The sequence below is a fragment of the Taudactylus pleione genome, unplaced genomic scaffold (genome assembly GCF_031769625.1).
Source record: "Taudactylus pleione unplaced genomic scaffold, aTauple2 ptg000107l, whole genome shotgun sequence".
NCBI lineage: Eukaryota > Metazoa > Chordata > Amphibia > Anura > Myobatrachidae > Taudactylus > Taudactylus pleione.
The window spans coordinates 278,087-294,617 of record NW_028284509.1 but is presented as its reverse complement, the minus strand read 5'-3'; positions in this window follow the sequence as shown (position 1 = coordinate 294,617).

Below are 16,531 nucleotides of genomic sequence, written 5' to 3'. Positions count from 1 at the left end.
TTAGCCCTAAGAAGGCATGTTTTATAAGTAAAGAGGTTGTAGGAAATCTTCACTCTTTTGAAGCCACAGTTCATAGCATTATGAGTCTTTCTGGTAGAAAAATGGTTACTGTTTTTTATTTCAGGTAGGTCTGCCTCTGCTCATTTGGCGTTTATATTATCTGGCAAGTGAATGGCAGATAATAAATCTAAACAAAAGTAATTTTCCCCCAGTCCTATGCCATTACAAAGGAAGAGCCATTGCTTATACCTATACTGAATGTTTGATTTGATTCTCCAATTTATTTTATTGTTGATTTTTGTAATCCTTGAACTCTTGATTTTTTTTTGTTTTCAAATCTACAAATTATAGTCTAAATACAGCAACATTTCTCACATTTGTTGCAGAAAATGAAGGTTAGCAGTAGACTAGGTATTTATTATTTTTGTGATCTATCTTATAAGAGTTCTGTTTTTGATTTCCTTTGTTTAACCCCCTCCACTGCCAATGATCCTGACCTCATTGGGGGAAAAAAACTGTGTTAAGTGGCCAGATCATCACTTAAAATTATAAAAATATTATTTCTAGATTTGACATCACCTGTGACCATAAACTAACATTTTCCAATTCTGATCCTAATTCTTCATGGAATTTTAGGGATTTTTTTTTTAGAGTTTATTTATTTTGTTTGCAATTATAGTGTAATTACTAAAGCAACACTGTCTTTTGTTCACACCCAGCTAGACCTGTCACGCTTTGATATTTTAGAGATACCCAGTTAAGGAAGGTTTATCCATCATATATCTACATATACTATGAGGGCCATTCAGTCATAAACACTGTCACATGTTAAAGAAGAACTTTATTGAAAATTATATTTGTATGTAAAACCTCACTCCATCAAATTGCAGAAGTATAGGAGTCCTGTGTCTAACACTCCCACAGTTCTTGTCCTGCTCTCAACTCCTGCTTGTCCTTGATCAGTGGTTAAAGCTCCAAATACTCTAATAAATGCTGACAGTAGAATAAACTTTTGATAAAGCGCCAACAGTTAGGTATCTCGGGAATGCTGGGATGTCGGACACCGGTTGCCCACAATGCTGCTAGCTGGTGGGAATAGGTTATATATTTAAAATAGTTCTGTAAGGGTTCATCCACCTCCACACCTAGTAGCCACATCCATCAGTGACTCTCCTGTGATTGGCAGTTTCTTCCAAACCAAATAAAGCATGGTATATTGTTAGCTGTAAAATAGATGACAAATTAATGTGACTTAAAGAACTACTAAGCCAAAAATACAAGTTGCCTTCTATATAAGAGCCACTAGGATCACTCACAGATATATATGGAAAATGTTTAGGTGCATGTCAGAATATTATGTGATGTGATCAGAAGGGAAGATGTTGGCAAATTAGCAATGAAAAATTTTGCTTAATTATGAAGGGATATGAATACGCTATACATACATGTTGCTATCTCTTAGAGGGTTGTGTCTGCTTCATGTTTACCTGTCCTAAGTCATTTTTGCTTCTTCCTACCTGGCCATATCTCAACAGCTTTGTTGTGAGAGAATTATCACATGGTTAAGGCTGACAGGAGGTCTTTGGGAGGTGGTAAGGGAATTATGGGATAAAATAACAACAATAACATTGTATGGCATTGTTATAAAGTAATATTAATCATTAGATAAATGCGCATATATAACAGAGGCTGGATTCCGATGAGCCCAATTAATGCAGTTGGATGATAACCAACCACACATACTGTCAGATCTTCTTTATCTTATATAACTGGCCCAATCAGTGGTGGTTGTTTTGTGTCCATATGTGAAGCGGTTTTCTGATAATGTGGTATAAAGCTGCTGCATTGTGCTGTTGGGACTACTACAAATACTAGTACAGTAGTTTTATGGTGTTTATGAAATACACTAAAGTCAGAATCGTGGAGTCTGAAGTGGCTGATAACAGAAAACAACAACATGTAAATACAATATCAGTTCTGTCATGGTAGAGGAACAATCACATATTTCTGTTTTATGTGTAACATAATATTTTTATATTGGATCAACTTGTATTTTAGTGTTAGTGGCCCTTTAAATATGATCTCTTTAATAGGTTAGTATACTGGAAATCATTGTAATGCTGGCCACTCACTGCGTTATCACAGCCGATTTCAGGGAATTTGCCTGATATTGCAATATGTGTGCCACAAGAAATTCTGAAACACAATCATTGCCTGATAATAATTACTTTAAAATTGATTGGATCGCTGTCTGACATGTAGGTAAATACGGTTAGAAGATGAACGTTATTGGCCTGTAGCCACCTTAACCAGCCGAAGTGATCCTGCCATTCAGCCCTAGGTACCAAATGGCCAGGTCCGAACCAACTTGGCCACCTACTCAATCTGCTCTCAGGCCCAGCTACATGCTATGTGTGTGACCAACTTATGGTACTTATAAATTTGCCAGGCAAAGGGATCTTAGTGCCTTGAAAGCTTGCAATGACTTCCAGTATACTTTGCTTTTAAATCACTTTTTAATTTGCTTTCATTACATTTTCTTTTGTCTACGGCACAATATGACTGTCTTCTCTTTTAGTGAGCTCTAAGGCATAGTAAAAAAAAAGGTAATTAATGGTTAGGAATACAGGTACATAAATATATTTACATGTTGAACCCATGAAATCTAGGAAATAGCACTGGAATATAAACACTGTCTATTCACGCCATACTTGTCGACTTTAGTTTCTCCTCTGCGGGAGAAGCTCGGATGAAAGGTGCTGCTGACAGCTTCGGGTGTGGGGGGGCGGGCTCTAGAATTTATTAGGCCCTCCCCATCATGGCAAATTGGCTCTATTTGTGGGTCTGTGAAGAGAAGGCGGGCTAAATGAAACGATTTATGTCATTTTAGCCCTGCCCTTCTGTAAGGACCTGAAAATTCCCCATTAATTTACCCATCCTGTCCACTTCATGAGGAAGTGGGCGGGAATTGTGAGATCCAACTACTCTTCCAGGGGTGTGGGTGGCTAACTGGAAAATTGGGAGCCTCCCCCAACTTCTGGGAGAGTAGGCAAGTATGATTCACGCTCACACCTAATCCGTGGTCTCTGGGAATAAAAATTAATCCTTTATGGTAACTACTTTAAACATTGATGTGTTTTGATATGCATGCATTCTAAATGCAACTCTGTAATATATTTTTCATATCAAAGCTTCCATTTCTGAGGACATGGATTGCAGAAAATGATGGAGCCAACAAATCCCTAGAGATAAAAAGGCGTTAATACTATCGGGTAGATTTACTAAAATTTCTAACAAGAAAAAGTGGAGCTGATCCCCCTAATAACCAATCAGATTCCAGCTACGACTAATCTAGTATACTCTAGAAAATGGTAGCTACAATCTGATTGATTATTGTAGGCAACACTTGCAATTTTCCTTTTAAGAAGTTTCAGTAAATCTACCCTTGTTCTGTTTTCATAGATTACTTATTTCATTAAGGCAAAAATGGTAAAAAGAAATTTGAAAAAATGTATCTCTAGATCATAATAGACCTAATTTATTTTGTTTCCTCTATAGCTGCCTACTTTACCCACAATGCATTTCAGGCCTCCATGGCAGTAAAAGGATTAATTTATCGATATCTTTATTATGACCTTTTACAACATGTTTTCCACTGGATCTGTGGTGCTTTAGCCTGTCTAATTCAAACGTTACAGTACTGAAAAAAATCTGTGCAAAGAATGTGAATGAGGGTTAATCCTACATAGTTGCTGCTATTTTGTAAACAACTGAGTAAAATACATTTCTCTTCTTTTCTAAAACATAAATCTTTTCTGCTCTGAAAAAAAGTGTGTGTATAATAAATACATGCACTTTTTTTTAATCAGAGCAGAAGAGAAATGTATATATAATCCAAAAATTGTATATAATCATACAAATGTCGCTTTACTGGTTTAAATTTAAGGTTTGATTATCTGCCAAAGATCTTGGCAGAGAATGGGTTAATTAAGCAAAAAGTGGTAACATGTTTTTTTATTTTTTTTTACCTTTTTTTAAATTTTTTTTTTAGTCCATTACTTGCACTAGTAAAAAAAAGAAAAAAGTAGAACCGAAGAGAGGATGCAGAAGGATATTTAAAGTAAACACAAAACAATAATTTAAAAAAAAACTTGAAAAAAAAGACTTGAAAATAATTTTTGTAGTGTGATAATATTGTATAATTTACTTGTTGGCTGCTATACGAAAAATACTGAAAACATTTCCTCATATCCCATGCTCTTTGTTTTTTGTTTTTTGCTTGAAAATAGTCCTTAATCATTTTTATGCTACTTTTTCCAATGTCAGTTGTTTTATTCCTGGACTGAACTATTTGTTTTAAACTGACAATAAGTTTGGAATTGAGAAGCTTTTGTTAGGTTGTTCAATCCCTGAATTTGGATCTCTTTGCGATTTACCATTCCAACCATTTTTACATCAGAACCACCTATTGCACTGATACAGCGTCTGTGTCTGTATGTACAGTGCTCAATAAGAAGGATCATTTCAAAACCTTATTAAAAAGGTAACCTAATAAATGTTTTGCCAATGATGCATAAATAAGGCCTAATTGTTAGTGCTTTTGCTCAGTGTAAAGATGCATCAAAATGTTCACACTGCACACTTGCATAACTCGCGCTTTTATTTGGAGTTGCACATATCTTGCACATTTGGCCCTTGGGCTTAGTGAGGGAGATCAGAAGCATTAATGTGCAAGTGCAGTACTGTCAGGGCGTGCAGATGCACATTAAGTAGCAGATTTAGGGGTCTATGTACTAAGCAGTGATAAGAGACAGAGGGCCTGATTCAGAGCCGGACGCTCTGACAAGAGCGCTAGCTCTGAATCAGGGCCCTCCTCCCTAAATTTGGAGAGGCCTCCTGGCCGCTCGCATAGCTGTGGGTGACCACCCACAGCTTATGCGAGCGGCCAAAAAGATGGTCGCGATGGTCAAGACCATCGCGACCATCAGGCTTGCGACGAGACCCTGTGGTAGGGTCTCGCTGCCACAAGCCCAGGAGTGCTTTTGGCTCTATCAGAGCCAAAAGCACTCCCACTGACATCACTAGTGATGTCAGTGGGGCCGGCCCCAGACGGAGGCCCCCGTCTGGGCAGCAACGCCCCCGGCACGCCCACCAAAAGGGGCGTGCTGTCAATCACCATCGACAGCACGCCCCCTTTGGTGCGAGACCCAAGTCGTCGCTATTCGGGTCTCGCGCATGCGCACGACGGAGCTCTCTCCGTCGTGCGCATGCGCACTAGGGCACCATCGACCCGCTCGCGAGCGGGTCTGAATCAGGCCCAGAGTGAAAAGTGATAAGGTGCCAGCCAATCAGCTCCCAACTGTCATTTTTCAAACAGCCTGTGAGATGGCAGTTGGGAACTGATTGGCTGGCACCTTATCACTTTCTTATCACTTTTCACTCTGTCTCTTATCACTGCTTAGTACATAGACCCCTCAGCTACCCACGGAGCGTTGCGCGTTATGTGATAAAAGGTTTAGCCTGCTCGCAGCCTATGTAGGTGCGAGCAGAATCAGCCTATTGTAATTAGCAGATAAATGTGCAGCACAAACTGCTGACTTCTACTTCTTAGAGGGCCTCTTTCAAATCTGTCTTATTTTTCCACTTTAAAATAGTAGCAGAGGGAGGGAAGGACCAATGCAAGCAGTAATCTCTTGCTTTATTCACTATTTGGCTGAAGCTGAGAACAACCAGCCATTCTAAGGATAGGCTTAGTAGGATGTAAAATTGACTTCATAGACGGTAGTGGACTGTAAGTTTAAGTTATGTGTATCTCAATTTACAGGCGTGACAATACAAGTGTGCAGATACATCTTTGTGTTTTTACTCCACCTCAGTATCTGTATTACACTGACTCGGGACTATTTTAAGTATAGCCAGGGGTGCTGAGAGGGGGGGAGCGGGTACAGATTACCGGGGCCCGGGCTTCCTGAGGGGCCCAGCGGGGGCCCGGCTCCGGCGCCGCTCCCCCTCCGTCAGAGCAGCCCAGCACACAGCGTGTGCTGAGCTGCAGTGGAGACTGCTGTGGCTGCTGAGCAGCAGCCACAGCAGTCTCCTATGCCTGTGGGGGGGAGCGATCACACTGATCGCGCCCCCCCTGGATTTGAGCAGGGCTGAGGGGGCCCAGAGTGCCCCCCTCCCCAGCGCGCAAGCGGCGCTGCAAATCTTTTTTTTCGGGAAGGGGGCGTGACCACGCCTCCCACGATTAGGCCACGCCCCCTATTACCCAGGCCCGCCACAGCTCTCAGCGGGCCTGAGTATAGCTACAATGGGTAGTGGGGGGCAAGGTACTACAATATTTAATTCGCTAAATCAACATCCATTTAACTAAGACTTAAATGCCCGCTTCAATTAGCTGAGTGTAAATAAAGCGTGGAGACGGATATTCCTGATATTTACTCCATGAGACTACATCTTACATGCTTGATTCAATGTAGACCTTGACATTCCTTCCGCAACCACCTCCTAATTATCTCTTCTTTCAATGAACTCTCTATACATAAGAACATATACACACGTCCTCTCCATAAGGTCATATACACACGTCCTCTCCATAAGGACATATACACACGTCCTCTCCATAAGGACATATACACACGTCCTCTCAATAAGGACATATACACACGTCCTCTCCATAAGGACATATACACACGTCCTCTCCATAAGGACATATACACACGTCCTCTCCATAAGGACATATACACACGTCCTCTCCATAAGGACATATACACATGCTTTATGCACTTACCCAAATCAAAGCTTTAAAAAAATCATAGAATCCAATGCCACTTTTATTCTTCTTCTTAAACAATGCCTTTGAGACGGCATTAATGCCATTCTAGGTTTACGCAACACTTCTGTGCCCCAATATTTAGCTTCACATTTGCAAGGGAGACATCCGTACCTCCTTAGTGAAGCTTTATCTGCTGGCTGGGTTTGGGGATGTGGCGGTATTGGACGTGTCCAGGCTGGATTATTAATTTGAGTTTTTCTAATAATTGAAAGGGGTGAATAAACATAGCTACCCCTCCATTTTATACACTAACTACATTTTACATTCAGCGTTAAGAGTGAAATGCAGAAGAGTTCTATCTCCTTACACTTTTCCTTTATACTTCATCTGCAGGCGATTCATGACACTGTGACTGCCATATTCTTTTCTCTGTATCTTTAGCTTTCAACATATATATCTACTTTTATTTGCTCCGACCCCATTCTCATAACTAACCCCAGTATCCAATCCATACATCTGAATCTCTTTATCGAGTTCTGTCAGACAATTGCTTACTTAAAACACTTATGAAAATTAGTAACTAAATATATCTCATTTGCCCTTTCATTTATTTGCCTTCCACATGTTTAATGAAGCAAAAGTCCAGTAATACATCAACAACACATAAAAGTGGGTAGAGCTGTATAGGTTGAAGGTTTGCTCTTGTCTCTATTATGCCACTGTGATTCCTACAGTCTGCACTACAACTGTCAAAAGCTCAATAAAATGAATATGTACCTTCTGATGTTGATTTCCCAGAGTAAAATTGATATCTTATTTGAACTGGTATGTCTCCTGTTTATTTCATTCCAGATTTCTGTATTTATTGTATAGTTTATTAAAAGTGCAATTTATCTACTGAGATTTTAAATGTTGTTTCCCTTTTTTATGATTTTAGTCTTCAAGTTTTTAAATAACATACAAACAAATAGGGTCACAGTATGAAACTTTGTGCCCGGAGCAAGCTCTTCTGGTAAATCACGGGTACTAAAACGTTTCTTAGTATTTGGTTTTAAAGCCCGAGAATATGGTTTCTTTCTTTCTAAACATCGATTATGGCACATGCAGAATGAAGTGAGAGGGTTTATCATTAGTGTTAAAAATCTGTTTTTGATGGCGGAGCATCCAGGCCCTTCTCTCGCCATTCTGGTAAAGGCGCTGTCACTCATATCGGCTTTCTTTCCTTAGCATATTTTATACCAGTTTAGCATTATTCTAGGTTGTCTTCCAATAACTCCATATTGCCTTTGCAGAATATCTCTATGAGGGAATAGCCTGAATACATTTCATTTTCAGCACTCAAACTAATTGTCGAGGAGAGGATAACCTTATCTCTAAAGCTGGGTACACACTATTATTATTACCAGTTATTTATATAGTGCACACATATTCTGCATCGCTTTACAGAGAATATGTCATCAGTCCATGCCCCAGTGGAGCTCTATATGCCAGACAACATGTACACACACATACATACACGCTAGGGTTATTTTTTTGTTGTGAGCCAGTTAACCTTCCAGTATTTTTTTGGGTGTATGGGAGGAAACCGGAATATGCAGAGGAAACCTTCGCAAGCACTGAAAATATATACAAACTCCACACAGGGCTGCCCACTATACAATATATTGGCCAATCCTGCGATCTGCAATGGATCACAATGATCATCTTAATGTTTGTATACCTAATTCATCATTTGATGAATTGTGTGGTCGCATCTTCCCATCTGATGTGCTGCATATCATATGCGACGTACAATGCAGTTTGCTAACATACTAATACTGTAACGATATATTGTGCCGTTATACAGTGGATCATGCAGTGTCTATGCAGGTACAATATATCTTTACAACAGGCATGTGCAGTCGGGAGGCAGAGCCTCCCCCATCATAGTCCTGAGATTTGATATAAAAATGATTAGAATAATACAAAGAAGATATTTATAACTTATAAACATTTCTGTTTATTGTAATAATTTTTACAGTTAATACTCACCAGCTTTGTGGAGCACACTGGGACTGCAGGGAGATGAGAGATGAGGCAGCAACAACTCACTTCAGTATAGTCAGACACTACTTGAAGAGCTGGGGGTGGGGTCACAGCACAGGCAGTAAGCTGCACACAAAGAGAGCTAATAGAGGCATGCCTCTGAGTATGGGGACGTGCCTTGATCACTGATGGACACCTTTGATGTGTCATGTGACCAGGAAGAGCCCTGCAGTGTTTAGAGATCAGAGCTCAATCCCCAGCAGCAAGAGAAGACACAGTGATGCAGGTAGGAAAATCAATGGACACTGAAGCTTAAGTGTAGTGAGGGGAGAGTTACGGTGAGTAGGGGCTAAGAGATCTCCATGTGTGCCTCCCCAGCCATTGACCTTAACGCACGTCACTGCTTTACAACGTATTGGCTCGTCGCAACACGTTTGTACCCAGCTTACGGTCTTGCTTTCATGTATATTGGTGGCAATATAAAAAAGTGAGGATTGTGTTATCTATGAGTATGCTGAGAAGACGGTTGTTCCAAAGCCTCTCTGTATACAACTTCAAATGTCATGTTATTGTGGTTGCCATAGTTGTCACATAACTGTAAAAAACAAAATAGCTCATTAGTAGCAGCTTAAAAAAATAAAGAGAACACACACCACGTATCTTTGTATAGTTAATCAGAGTGCAATATAGTTTTACAAAAAAAACTAACATGATTGGTTCAGGGTTTGCAGCTTTAATAAATGTGATGGCTCCCGCTGTACAGCCAATAAAATATATCCATATTTGCCTACTTTTAAAAGCTCTTAACAGGAGAATCAACCATGTCAAAGGTGTGGGAGGTATGGTGCAGTCATTGTGTCATGTCGTCTCCACCCCCACTGCTTTTGCAAAGCCAAGATTCACGACTTAAGACTGGCATTTGGAAGACTGGCACACTACGGTAGTCCACGAAAATTTGTGACTCTGTCATATAATTTGTGAAATTTGGCAGAATACATCTGAATGAGTGAAAAAGTCTAGAAATGTGGTTTAGGCCATCTAACATGTACCTGCAGTGGATGCTGCCATGCTGTAGGCTGAACCACACTCAAATGCAGCATAACAACTGACTAGGAGCTGAGGCATGACTGTGTCATCCTAAGTGATGTTACTAGTTCCTAGTGAATTGATATACTGAGACTTCTTTGAGCCCACATAATGGCTGCTTACACTGGGCCTGATTCAGAGACGGACGCAGGGGTGTATCTGTGTGCCCACAACGCACACCCTGCACCCATATTATCTAATGCTTACCTCTCCGAGGTCCCGCTTCGGGGGCCTCAGTCCTGCACAAAACACTGGAAAGTGGCCGTCCATTTTTCCAGCGTTTTCTTGCGCATGTGCAGTGAGGAAATTACCAGGAAAATGGCGACCGCGCCATTTCCCTGGCGACCTGCGCAAGAACAGTAGACTACTGATGCTGCGGTCGGGGGTCAGATGCGTCAGTCTGCTGCCGACCGAGGGAACCCTGGACATCGAATGAACACTCTCTTAATACGCCCCTGGACGGACACTAATGCAATTTTCTTGCAGATCAAGGGATTGTTTGCCATTGCACATGCGTGTGCACTGCACTGTGTGTGCGCTGAGGTTGCATTGCGAATACGCACACACAGAAGAATCCATCGCTAAGAGAGCGACAGACTGCCAGTGTTTAGGGGTGGTAACAAATGCGCAGGCGTGCCTGTCCATCTAAACACCGTTACATTGGCGTGCATAAATTAGCCACTGCGATTGCCTACGCAGCTCTGTGTGTCAGAAGAGCACCCAAGGCTGCGGCAGGTCAGACCTGTCACAAGGGTAAGATGGCCGGCGATGTGCTTCGATGTTACCGATGTTTACATAGGTATGCGTTGTCACATGCAGGTGAGAAGGCAGCAGTGGGTGTCTTTATGCTCAGGTTAACTTTGCTGACATTTGCATATTTTTGCAGATGCGTTGCGTACGTAAACACAGTTGCGATCGCAATAGTGTCCTTCTCTGAATCAGACCTACTGTGTGAACTTTGCTGACATTTACATATTTTTGCAGATGCGTTGCGTATGTAAACACAGTTGCGATCGCAATAGCGTCTGTCTCTGAATCAGGCCTACTGTGTCTAAATGATGAACAATACACTTTAATATATGAAGTATATGTGTCAGCCGCCCTGCAATATGTAAATTCTGCTCACACGTCACTGACTCATCATTTCCCACACCTTTGTTACCCCTCTTCCCAATGCTTGCCTTTTTTATGCAATTACTTTATTAAATCACCATGTTACAGTATATAAAAATAAAAATTTTTACAGAATTGGTTGCTGTATATTTTCCTTCTGTTGGCAGATAAATTGTGCACATTTATTTACTAAACAATAAAGAATCTAAAAAAACTGGAGCAATGGAAAGTGAGAGATGCACTGTAGGTTTTTCAGCATTTATGTTATTGGTGTGTTACAATGACAGCAGAAAAACACACATATATCTGAAATAGCCCTTGTACAGTTATGTAACATTGTGCCTGGCTGATAAGGCCAAATAATTCTTTCCTCCATAGGTGTGTTAAACTGTCCTCAGGCTTATATTTACTCTTTGTACAATACTGCTAATTAATTATGAAGTTTTCAGTTACTGAAATATACGCATCGTGTTGTGTACGAGGTGACGGCTCTCGAGATCCTGACGGTCAGAATCCCGACGTCGGCATCTCGACAAGGTTAGGATGCCGACATTTGTCGGTCAATATTCCAACCCTCCCACCCCTGTGATTGAACCTAACTTCCCCCCAGTGCCTAAACCCAACCTCCCCCTCCCCGCACCCTAAACCTAACCCTCCCCCTAGTGACTAACCCTAACCCTCCCCCTAGTGACTAACCCTAAACCTAACTCTCCCTTAACCTCAGTAAATACCTTTGGGATGCCAGGGCTGGGATTCTGACAGGCAGGGCTGGATTAACAATGGAGCGGGTGGAGCTGCAGCTCTAGGGCCTCCCATCAAAATAGGCCTGATCTGCTGTAGACAGGAAAGAATTTTCTTCCTGGTACAGCCTGCCAGTTGCCATCCCATCTTTCCCCTCCCCGACCACCCGTGGTTCAAACACCGGACATACTGTCACACAGACATGGCAGCAGCAATTTAGCACAAATCACGTCATCGACCATTTGGACCATGGGAAGTGAGAGGCCTCTGCATCTCTCGGAGACCCCTTAGGCCCTATGTGGCCCTGAAGATAGATAGATAGATAGATAGATAGATAGATAGATAGATAGATAGATAGATAGATAGATACACACATACATATATTTATACATTACTTGTATACATCTGGTGTCTAGATCTAATTTCTTCTCAGTGTAGCTATTAAGGTAAGGTCTCTCTTTTTTTATATACAGAGATTTCACATTATTGACATCACTAAGTGACCTCTATGCTCTTTATTAGGGATGCAATCAGGAAGCCGGCTGACATTATACCAACAGCCGGCTTCCCGACTGTCATATCCCGGCAAGGGTGAAATGCCCGGCGACTAGATGTACACGCCGCTCATTTCACCAACGCCGGGAGACCGAGCAAGCGGACAGCCGCAGGGGGGGGGGAGGGTTAGGTTTAGGGCTCCCGGGGGGGACTTAGGGTTAGGCACCCCCCCAGGAGGTTAGGGTTAGGCAGCGGGGAGGTTTAGGCAGCGGGGAAGGGGGGGTTAGGGTTAGGCACTTGGGGGGGGGAGGTTAGGGTTAGGCACCCCTAAGAAAAGGTTAGGGTTAAGGGGGTAGGTTAGGTTAGTTAATATTTACCTAGGGACGATCAGGATTTCCAGCGCTGTCGGGCTGCCGCTGCCGGGATCTGTTCCAGTGTGGGGCTGCCGGAAATCGATGCGGCCAGCGGGATTTCATACCGATTCCCTTTATTAAAAGGGTTTCACATTTACATCATCACTAAGTGCCATTTATTTTGTCAGGTTATGGTCAGGTTAACAATGAGTTAACTGCGTTCATAGACTCTCACATTACACTACTAATATATCCCTTGTGCAGACCCCACCCCCACAACACTAGTCACACCTCCCACATCATTACTCACCTCCAGGTGGCGCTGTTGACGCTCCCTGCGGCGGTACACAATAGGCCCTTCATAAATTTCAGCTCCAGGCCCAAGTGGACCTTTATCTGTCACTGCTGACAGGTGTCGGGATTCCGGCACCGGCATTCTAAGCGCAGGCATCCAGACTGTTTGGATTGTGAGCAGGTCCCATACGCACCACAAGTTTTGAGTTACTTACAGTATATATTTCAGCCCCCATAAAAATTTAAAATGTTTAAAAAGTTACAGATTTTTCTAAAGATGTTTAATTACCTGATTTAGGGGATTTAATTTGTTCATATGCAGTTTTTTTCAGAATGGGATGCTTCATTAAGCTTAGAAAACATTTGCGGAAAGGAGAACTTTCTAGCTCTGAAAACACACTGTATGAAAAATCCCTCTAGTTGCTGACTTTACTATATCATACACAATATAGTTAATCCAGAGTAATACTGACCTGGCCTGCTCTGCAGAGCGCACAGATTTCTGCTGTGAACAATACAGAGGCTTGCATTAGTATAATTGTATTAAACTCCACACATACTCACTGCCTCTATCATTCAGGGGTTTGTCTATCTCAGCTGCCTTAAAGTGAGGAGCATATGGTGTGTCATTACCAGGGCCCGAGGCCTAGCAAAAAATAAAGAAAGCTTAACACTAAGACAAACAGATGTATTTGAAGGTTCTCTGCTCATTAGAGGGAATGTTTTATCTAAAAAGGAATTTGTTTAGATTTGTTTTTATTCAGTCTCCGGGCTTCAAAAAAAAAAGCATTTTGTTTCTGCTGTTAATGAAGTCTGTAACCCGTTAGAGTTGTGCAGCCTGCTACTTGTATAGTGAGTGAAAACAAGTAATGTACAGTATGTGCGGTATAACATACAGTGCAAACATATGACAGAAATCTATTGGCTGTGAACTGTGTTATGTTTTTTGGGTTTCTTTAATAATGGCTTTTTATGGTGGCTTGTTAGTTGTCCGCCACCACCAGTGCATAAGCAACATACGTATCTCATCTGTGATTTGCATAGAGAAGCCTGCCAACGTCGTTATGAGAGTCCGATTCATCTCATCATAAGCAAACAATTGTGCTACTGTGTTCCTTCTTTAAAGTATCAGAGGGCCTGATTCAGTAATGACTCTATTGCATTTGCCGCTGCAAATTCGTACGGAACGCAGCTGCAAATGTATGTTAATGCCTGCCATAGCTCATCCGGCATAGAGACGTCCGCTGCCTCTATCACTCAGGGTTTTGTCTCTCACATCCATAATACCTTGCAGTCCTGCGTATACATCGGTACCATCGACAGACATCAGCCCGTCACGCACAATTTACACCAGGTCTGACCAGCCGCGGAAACTGCAAGTCTCGTCGCACGCAGTGAGAACTCAAGCTGTGTATGCAATCACAGTGGCTAATTTATGCACGTCCAGGAAATGGCGTTCCAATGGACAGTCACTCTGCGTTTCTACAACCACTGTTCAAAGCCTGTCATTCACTCTGCAATGGATTCCTCTGTGTGTGCGAGATCGTAGTGCGATAGCAGCACAGTGCAGCTTATACACATGCGCTGTTGTGAACAATCGACCAATGTGTGTTCGTAATTGCAATTGTGTATGCTGCTGAATCAGGCCCGAGTCTTTAGCTCTACCAAGTTTCAGATTCCTTTTCAGAATACAGTATTGGCATGCTGCACTGCACTGAATATAGTGAAGTTATATTACCCTGGTGGGGGAAGTGTGGTAGCCTTGTGGAAACTTGCAAGGGACACTGCTGGTATATATTCATATGTTCACTTTTAGATAGTCAGTAGACAGGTTACATTGGTCCTACAAGTTAGGAGAGGTGGCCACAAATTACTACCTTTCCTAGTGCTCTATTTGGACTTAATTTTTACTATGGTTGGTATTGGGTGCAATTCCGTTTGAGGTAAGACTTTAATGTATCTAGTATAAACTATGTGTTTGGAACCAATTCAATCTTGTTAAAAACCTTGACTGGAGTGAAAAAGTAAACTGATTATCTCACACTTGCCGAAACCAGAGAGGAGGTATGGCATAGGATTTTTGGGGCATGGTTTGAGCAGATTAGGTGACTAGGCAAAAATTGTAGGTTTTCCAACCAGAAATGTTGACATGTATGAGAACCACTTGCTGCCCTCCTGAAGATGAATTATAAATACTCAAAGTCAAATTGAATTTCATTGGACCATATTAAAAATCATATAAGCCAATGAACACCATTTGTCCAATGCAATTTAGTAATTTGCCTGATGGTTGACCAGTCATATCTATACAATCTGTAATTGCATGTGTGGCAACATTTTTACGGATTATACAAAAAAATGCATCCCCCATACGTTAAAAAGTCCATATAATTAGCCTACAAAAAAGGAAAACTAGAGAGAGAGAGAGAGAGAGAGAGAGAGAGAAAGAAAGAAATTACTCTGGTTTCTTGCTTAGCAGTTACTTTGGCATGATTTTGAAGAAAGGACCTTGAAGTACATCTGCAGCCTTAATTTTTTACACTGCAGACCAACATTGGAGACCATGGCATGTGAAAATGTGCATGGAGGAAATTAGTAACTGTCAGTGCAGGTACAGTGTGACAGTTGATCTTCCGACTCACTGATCTTCTGTTGGAGCTCTGCCTGCCCCCCACTGGTACATATCAGCCTGTGCCTTCAGATATGTGCAGTTTTAGTTACTGGAAGACAGCCTGCTTGCTTAAACTAAAATTTTAAATCAGATACTCCACGGCCTACTTCGTGGGCACCATGTAGATCTCCATGGTCCTGACAAACTTGAAACATAGTCAAACCTAATCATGATCAAACTACACCACCATGCCAGATTTGGTGGAGCTAGGTACAAAACTCTGGATGTACATAATGGACAAACAGACACACACACTTTCTCGCTTATTATATAGAAATTGATTCGTAACTTAATTATGAGGTTTTAAAGGGGTTTTTCAAAATTGGTGAAAAATTGCCAAATAACTGGATTGCTTAATGTGTCAGCACCTCAGTCTCTTATACTAACATTGTAAGCAAGAATCTTAGTTTTATGGGGTACTGAAACATGCTAGTTAATTTATTAAACTGAAATTGGGAAATAAATGTATAAACTAAAATGCAGCATACATCTAAAAATGGAAGCTCTGCTAACAGAATACGTCTTCTTTTGATGAAATGAAATGTGTATAAAAGAACAGTGATTATAAAATATATTTTAAAAAATCATGGATAATGTGCTTATATTAGCATTGCAAATATAAAGATCCAGAGTTGGTAGCAAAACGGGCTCAGATTTCTTCAAAAACATCTTGTGTGCAAAAATGTATTTCTGCACATGTACAGAGATGTAACACACTGAAGAGGTGAAGATACAGTTGTTGTTGTGCAGGTTTAAGCTGTTACTTCTGTAGTGGATCAATGTTAATTCTTCCTTTGGCTGCTACTCTCAATTTAGACTACACTTTGGCAGAGAGGCAAGGGTTCCCCAACCAATTACACACAGAGGGCTCTATTTACTACAAACCGCATATTGAATGCGGATTGTAGTGTGATATTACCGAGTGAATTCGCATTACGAATTCAGGCAATATCGCAGGGATTTGCTATAAATCCCTTGCAG